Source organism: Galeopterus variegatus, unplaced genomic scaffold, assembly GCF_000696425.1.
Source record: "Galeopterus variegatus unplaced genomic scaffold, G_variegatus-3.0.2 Scaffold333, whole genome shotgun sequence".
NCBI lineage: Eukaryota > Metazoa > Chordata > Mammalia > Dermoptera > Cynocephalidae > Galeopterus > Galeopterus variegatus.
The window spans coordinates 480,383-488,135 of NW_007726444.1; positions in this window are offsets into that span (position 1 = coordinate 480,383).

Consider the following 7,753-nt stretch of genomic DNA (forward strand, 5'->3'; position numbering starts at 1 on the left):
TTTTTTTTAGTGTGTAAGTTCACTTTTTTTTTTTTTTTTTTTTTTTTTTTTGCAGCTGGCCAGTTTCAGAATCTGGGATCCAAACCCATGACCTTGGTGTTATAAGGCTGTGTTCTAATAATCTGAGCTAACCAGGCCAACCCACCTCTACTTTTTTTAATGAAAACTAAATCCATTGGTCTTCTGATTTAAAACATTAAATAAAAGTTTGTAAAAAGGTAAAGTTTAAATATTATGGAAAAACATAGTATAGAAAATTAAAGTCCCCATAATTACTATCCCTCTGCCCCAAGATAAAGTTAAAAACTGATGCATATTCCTCAATTTTTTTTCCCTAAAATATGTTTTATCATTTTGGCCATATGATACAACCCTTCTACTGCTTGTATTTTTCACTTGGCAATAGATTTTGGACATCTTCCTATGTCAGTACACATAAATCTACCTCATTCTTACCTCTGCATAAGTGTGCGGTTTTATTCTAGTTTATTTAACTTGACAATGATTATTTATTTTGCAACTAGCCAGGTACTGAATTCTCTTCATTCTAGTAGTCTTGTTACTTTCTTTTGCCTATTTTAGGTTGGTAATAGTTCTAGGTAGTGATGACAATTTTACTTCTATGTTTTTAATCATATTAATTCACTTTTTTGTGTCATTACACTGACCATCACTTTTAGGACAATGTTAAATAACATTTATAATTGTGCTGGTATTATCCATTCTTCTTTATATGTATTTTTTGCTTAGTGAGAGTACCTCTAGTGTTTCTCCAAAAGGACTCTTTATGTAAGATATTCTTAATATTTAAATTTATATATTAAAGTTATGTCCTTCTATTTCTAATTTGCAGAAAATTTTATCAGTAATGGATGTTGGGATTTTATTAAATGGCTTTTTTTTTTTACATCTGTCGAGATGATCAAATGGTTTTTCTCTATAATACTTAAGATGAATCATTTTAATAGGATTGCTAATGTTAAACCCTCTCAGCATTTCTACGAAAACCTGATGTGGCCATAGTATATTATTCTTTTAATATACGTCTCCTTTCAGTGTTAACAGTGGTTATTTATGATTGGTAGATTTTTATTTTGTTGCTTATCTGTACTTTCTGATTTTTCTACAAAGACCATGTATTACTTGTATAATAAAAATAAGAGCTTTAAAATGAGAAAAATATTCTTCTGGATTTGATCTGCTTGTTTTATTTTGGAATTTTGCATATCTTAGTAAGATGTTGTGTAATTTATTTTTCTGCTGTCTTTGTCAGGTATTGATGTTGAGTTTATGTTAACTTCTTTAAAAATATTAAAAGAACTTGGGAAGTACTCTTTTTCTATGCCCTGGAACAATTTAAATAATATTTAGAATTTTTTGCTCTTTGAAGTTTTTATAACAGTTTTTAACTGTCCAAGTCTAGTGCCTTTTTAGGAAATAATTATTTGATAATTTTTTCCGTTTTTTTCATGCTCATTGGTGTCTTTAAACTTTCTTCCTATTCTGTAAGTTTTTGGCAATTTAAATTTTCCTAAATAATGATTCTATAAAGATTTTCAAATTTGTTAGCATTAAGTTGTATTATTCTCCTTTCCCATTTATAATGTTGTGTGGCTATGCTTTACCTTTTTATTCTGATTAGTTTTTCCAGAATTAGTTGATTTTACTTGTCTTTTCAAAGATCCAACTCTGGGATTTATATCTTAATTTACTGTTTTACCATTTTATGATTTTTTTGTTTTTGTACTCTTTTTTTTTTCTTTTTTTGCACCTTCTCAAGTTGAATGCCATTTTAACTTTTTCTTGCTTAATAAAAGACACAGTTACTAGCATTGTAAGGCTATGACTTTTCCTCTGAATATATCTTTATCCATATCCCTTAAATTTTCATGTATGGTGTTGTAAGTTATAAATAATTTATAATTTCAGATTCAACTTTATTTTTTACTGGAGTTATTTGAAACTATACTTTTAAATTTCCAGATAGTTTGATATTTGTTGTTGTTGTTTTTAACATTTATTACAAACTTCTAGTTTTATTGCCTTGTTGTCAAAGAGGGTATGGCCTGTACAATTTGTGCATTTTGGAGTTTATTGATGTTTTCTTGAGCCCTAATAAATTTTTGGTATTAATAAATATCGCCAGGAAAATGGAGAAATTGTTTTCTCCAAAGGAACAAAATTCGATTTATATATATTAATTTGACCTTATTGAGAGTAATATTATGGACCTTTAATTTTTACTTACTTGATTCATTAAAGACTAAGAAAGGTATATTAGTCTGCCACTGCTATTTATTTCTATTTCTATTGCGTTTCTCACAGTTTTTGCTTTATGTGTTTCTGTTTGATATTATTTGGCAAATGATCTTTTTATATTTAAGGAGAAAATATTTTCCTTTAAAGACTTGTATACCTTCGTGAATTTTTTCTGATTTTGTTGTAACAGAGTTGTTTATGTAGAAATACACAGTTCAGTAAAATGCTTGTGTCTAATTTAAGTTGATGAAAATCTTTCAGAGCCCTTTGCGTCTTAAGATATTTTGAAAGTTCTTGATCTCCCCAAATAGGCTGATGTCCTCTGGGGCCACTTCCTAAGCCTAAGCAAGAGTAGCAGTGTGAGCCAAGGCATTCTGTCCCGTGGAACAGAATGAGGTTTTTTGAGTATGCTAACATTTCTGGTTCCTGCTTCAGGGCAGCTCCATGCATGGGGATGTTTAGGGGATGCCTGCCCTTCAGCTGGTCACATTCTACCTCAATGGATCCCACATTAAAGCTTTTCCTAACCCAAGAGGCACTTTCCTTCTGCAGAAGGAAGCCTCGTGAGTAGAAGGCAGCAGGGAATGAATTCTGGTGTGCCTGGCTGGTGGGGAAAAAGCTAATCTCAGAGACTCATCCTACCAGATGAGATTTTTCTAGAGCTGTTTGAACAGGCTATTCACATGGCAAAGTCTGTGCCAGGCACCGAAGCAACTTTTCCCAAAGATGTGTAGGAGGTGTGAATCCCAGCCCTCAGCTCAGGAGTGAAATATGACCTTTCTCTGTTTTTCCTGCATTCAAGTTAATTTCTGTTTTTGAGCCCCTGTTCCACCAGGCTCATGCAATTTGATCTCAGTCAATTCTGGGACCCCCTTTTCTCCAGAGGTTAGTGCTTGAAGTTTCTGGGAAGGTCTACATATTCCAAGGCGTTAGGGGAGGGGACCCACATCCGAGCCTCCCCCTGCCTTGCTCACTCTCCAGTACCCGTGCCTCATGCCTGGGGATACAGGAATGACTCAGGTGTTCCATGCTGCAGAAATCCCCATGAGGCCACCCTCACCCAACAGCCTCAGCCCTCTATGCAGCCATCCCTTGTGTGGGGGCAGCAAAGCCTTCGGTGGGGGCCATTTAACTTGAAGGGACTGCTAGATAAGTCAGGTGCATGTTTGCACAGGATACCAGACCTCACCACCCAGAGGTGGCCGCCACCCATCTTGTTTTGCTAATGGTCACAGTCCATAGGCTCTCACTGCTCATTTTGGGAAGCTTTGACCCTGACCATCGCATGAACCACCTCCCAGACAGGACCCCCTTACACCAAATCAGGTCCCATCTTTGATTCCCCCAGGGCACTTGGCAAAGTTGAAATAATCCTCCTTTTTTGAAATAATCCTCCCGTGACTGTGAAGTTCTCCTTCTCAGTTCTTGTCACGCCTCTCTGAGTGTTCCTTCTCCTTACCCTCCCACTCCTGCTCTGTTTGTGTCAGGGTCTCCAAGGCTCTGGCCTGGACTGTCTTCCTTCAGTGGTCTCCCCCGGCAGCTCCACGGCCTCCACAGCTGACTCATCAACAACTGCCTGTGCCCAGGACGTCCCCCTCACATGTGTACCAGCTGCTGGAGGGCTGCCCTGCCCCACCTTGTCCAGTCTCCACCTTGTACCCAGAACCAGCACCTCACACACGTGTACAAACCAACTCTTCTTCCTCCCATGCCGCCCCTGCCCACACCGTCCCTGACAGTGGCCCCTCTGCACCTGCGAGTGCTGGCCCTGTCTCTGAGCCCTTTCCCCTGCTTCCTGCACAGTGAGCTACAGTCTTGTGCTTCTCCCTCTCCTCATCCCCATCTCTTCCCTGAACCACTACTACTCTCACCAGACCACCCCAGCACTATTCCTGGTCCCCTCACTGCGGGGTGTCCTCCATCTTCTGGTTCCTCTTCTGCGAAGCTGCTAGAGCGTGGGGCAGATCAGGCTCTAGCCGCGTCTCCCACTGGCTCCCTCCCCTGATGCGGTCACACTGGCTCCTACCTCATCCTGCCCATGCCTTGGTGTGGCCTTATCTGTGCTGTTCTCGCTCATGCTGTTCCCACTGCCTGGAATCCTTTCCCTGCTCCAACACTGTTTCTCTTCTTAGGCCCAGGTCAAAGGTCTTGCATCTGGATGAAAATCAGCCACTCCCAAGGGGCTTCTCCTGCCTCTTGCATACTTCTTTTTATATGTACAGCTCTTAAGTCATTCATTCACGTGTTCATTTAACAAATATTTATTAAGCACCTTTACGCCCCAGGCCCTGGAAAATAAAGGTGAAAAGACTCACCTACCTTACATAAATCAATTACACTCCTGTGGAGAGGTTAGATGATGTATTGTAGGTGTTAATGGAACTCAGCTGATGGGGGACTTGTGGGGCTCCCTTTCAAGACACAGCTCTCACAGGTGTCCAAGAACATGGGCCAGAGCACACCCAGCTTCTCCAGAGATGCCACAACACCCCCGCCGCCACCACCCCCCTGAAGACCCCATGAGACATCAGGCTTCAGGGTTGCTGACCTTGGGAGGAAACTGCAGAGATTCTAAGAATGCATGCTTCACTCCTCTCATGTCACCAGCCCACCAAGTCCCTTCTGACTTCTGTGTATCAGTGTTTTCCTAAGGATCGTCTGCAGACTAGGTGCTTCAGAGCTATTTAGGTAGCCAGCCTATTCCAGAAAAACCTCCTGGATTAGGAATTTTATGATCTGCATTCTAGAAAGCTTCTTATACTAGAGAGAATAATGGTCTCCAAAGATATCCACATCCTAATCCCTGGAACCTGTGACTGTGTTATTGTACATGGCATAAGGGACCTTCAGATGGGGAGATTATCCTGTATTACCTGGGTGGGTCCAATCTAATTACATGAGTTCTTAAAAGCAGAGAACTTGGGCCTCCCGTGGCTCACTCGGTAGAGTGTGGTGCTGACAACACCAAGTCAAGGGTTAAGATCCCCTTACCGGTCATCTTTAAAAAAAAAAAAAAAAAAAAAAAAAAAGCAGAGAACTTGTCCTGGCTGAGGTCAGAAAGAGAGGTGATGATGGAAGAAAGGTCAGAGAGAGAAAAAAGAAAAAGTACGCTGGCTTCGAAAATGGATGAAGGGGGGCTGACCCCGTGGCACACGCAGGAGAGTGCAGCACTGGGAGCGCAACGGCACTCCCGCCGCAGGTTCAGATCCTATATAGGAATGGCCGGTGCACTCACTGGCTGAGCGCAGTGCGGGCAACACCAAGCCAAGGGTTGCGATCCCCTTACCGGTCACAAAAAAAAAAAATGGACAAAAAGAACAAAAAAACAAAAAAAAAAAAAAAGAAAATGGATGAAGGGACCAAAACCAAGGAACAAGGGCAACCTCCAGAAACCAGAAAAGGCAAGGAAACAGCTTCTCCCCCAGAGCCTACAGAAAAGAATGCAATCCTGTCAAAACCTTGATTTTAGCCCAGTGAGAACCACGTCAGACTTCTGACCTACAGAACTGTAAGATAATAAATGTGTGTTGTTTTAAGCCACGATGTTTGGAATAATTCGTTATGGCAGCAATAAAAAAACAATGCACTCTTCACATAAGTTTACATGTCTAAGGTTTGAGAACCTCTGCTGTACAAATCCACTTGACAAAATGGCTTCACATGATGTGTGGTCATTAATCAAAAACCTCCTGGTTCTAGCTCCTGCTATGGCCTGCTTGATTCCCCAATCCAAATTCTGGAGAGAGAAGGAACGACCAAATGAATACGTAGGTCTGATTGGCCCAGATCATTGTTTTTCACTCCAGCACAATCCATAGGATGCTGCCAGTTATGGATGGACTGTCCTAGGATCAGGTGCCAGCTTTGGCCAGAGAGCCAGTCTTGGGCTATAAAACATGCCCTCACCCCCGGCTGCCCATGTAGCCAGGGGCTGTGGATGGGGTGGCAGCATGACTGGTGTCCAGGACAAGGAGTAGTGGTCATGTAGGAGAAAGAGAGGTCAGGGAAGATTCAGAAAGGAGAAAGGGTTGAGCCCACAGGATGGGTGTGGGTTTGCCAGGACATGGTGGCAGAGCCAGGGCAATTCCAGGCACTTATGCTAAAGAGAGCAGGGCTGTTTGAGGGCAGGCAGCAAGCAGCTCAGTGCTGCTGGAGCAAAACCAGTGGCAGGGGAAGGGACTGCCCACGGCACAGCAGCCAGGTCTCTGAGGGTTTTGTTTACCATGCTGAGGGGCTGGCCCTTACTTTGTGGGTTGCAAAGCCAGGGAAGAGCTTTGAGAGGTGAAGACTATTGGCAGCACTTTGGAGGGTGGAGAGGAGAGGTTTGAAGCTAGACAATGGAAGACATACAGCTCCCCCTCCTTGGCTCTGCAGTCCCTGAAACCAGAGTCTAGATTTGTTTCTGGGCTTGGCTGGAAGAGGGGGAAAGGAAGAAATGAGGGAGAAAAGGCCCAGAGAAGGAGAAGTTTTGATGCACAGAAGACATAATTAGGCCAGGAACTTTAATTAGGAGAACTCTCTTTTGAAAAGGATCCTTTTTATGAAAGCTGCTTGTCTTTGGCAGTCCTTAGAAAGCAAATTCTGAGAATTATCCAAGCCTGATTAAGCTCACTGTTGTTTCAAAATACTGAAATTACAATAATTAAAGCAAAAGTAATACCAAACTGCAAAGTTAGCATAACATCCCACAAAGTTCTGACTTTGCTATTTTTTAAATATCAAATTCTTTCCAGAGGAATAGTTTGGTGCTGAGGTTGGCCAGTCTGTGGTGGAGCAGGCAGGGGGCCTGGAGCACAGCCACCTGACCTGCCTCTGGGATTTGGAACTGAAGCTCAGTGAGCCAGCGGGAGCATCTCCCGAGGGAATGGCCCTGGAATCTGAGGGAGCGGCAGGCACAGGGGCCAGTGCAGTCAGGGCTCGGTCTGTCAGACACCAGAGTGACCTCAGGCCCAGGCTGGCAGAGTGAGGTATGTTTGTGCACAGGAGTTGGATCTGAGCTCCCAGAATGTGGGACACATGACAGGCCCGTGTGCAACCTGGCAGGGGCCACAGGAAGGGTCTCCAGTCAAACTGTGGAGGCAGGTCCAGCCTGCAGCTGCTGAAGAACCCACACCCCTCCTCAGTTGGGGTCTATAACAGGACTTTACTTTGGAAACAAGGAGGGTGGATTCACTCTGTCCTATAGAAACCCGGGATTGATGTCATGAGAGAAGATGATGAGGTCAGTGGGACACTTGGATAGTCTGAGAAATGAACAGACTACTTTGTATCGGTCTCTTCCCCTTTCCTAATTTTAACACAAAGCAAGGAGGAGAAAAGACGCCAGCATGAGATTTCGTTCCCGAGGGGGAACAACACTCCTCCCCCTACCCTTAGTATTTGCTTAAACAAATGTTTAGCTGAAAGCTTATTAAAAACTTTAAACCCACCCAGGAGGGAAAGGGTTTGCTTTTACAGCAGTTATGTTTTCTTCTTCTCATGAATGACACTGATG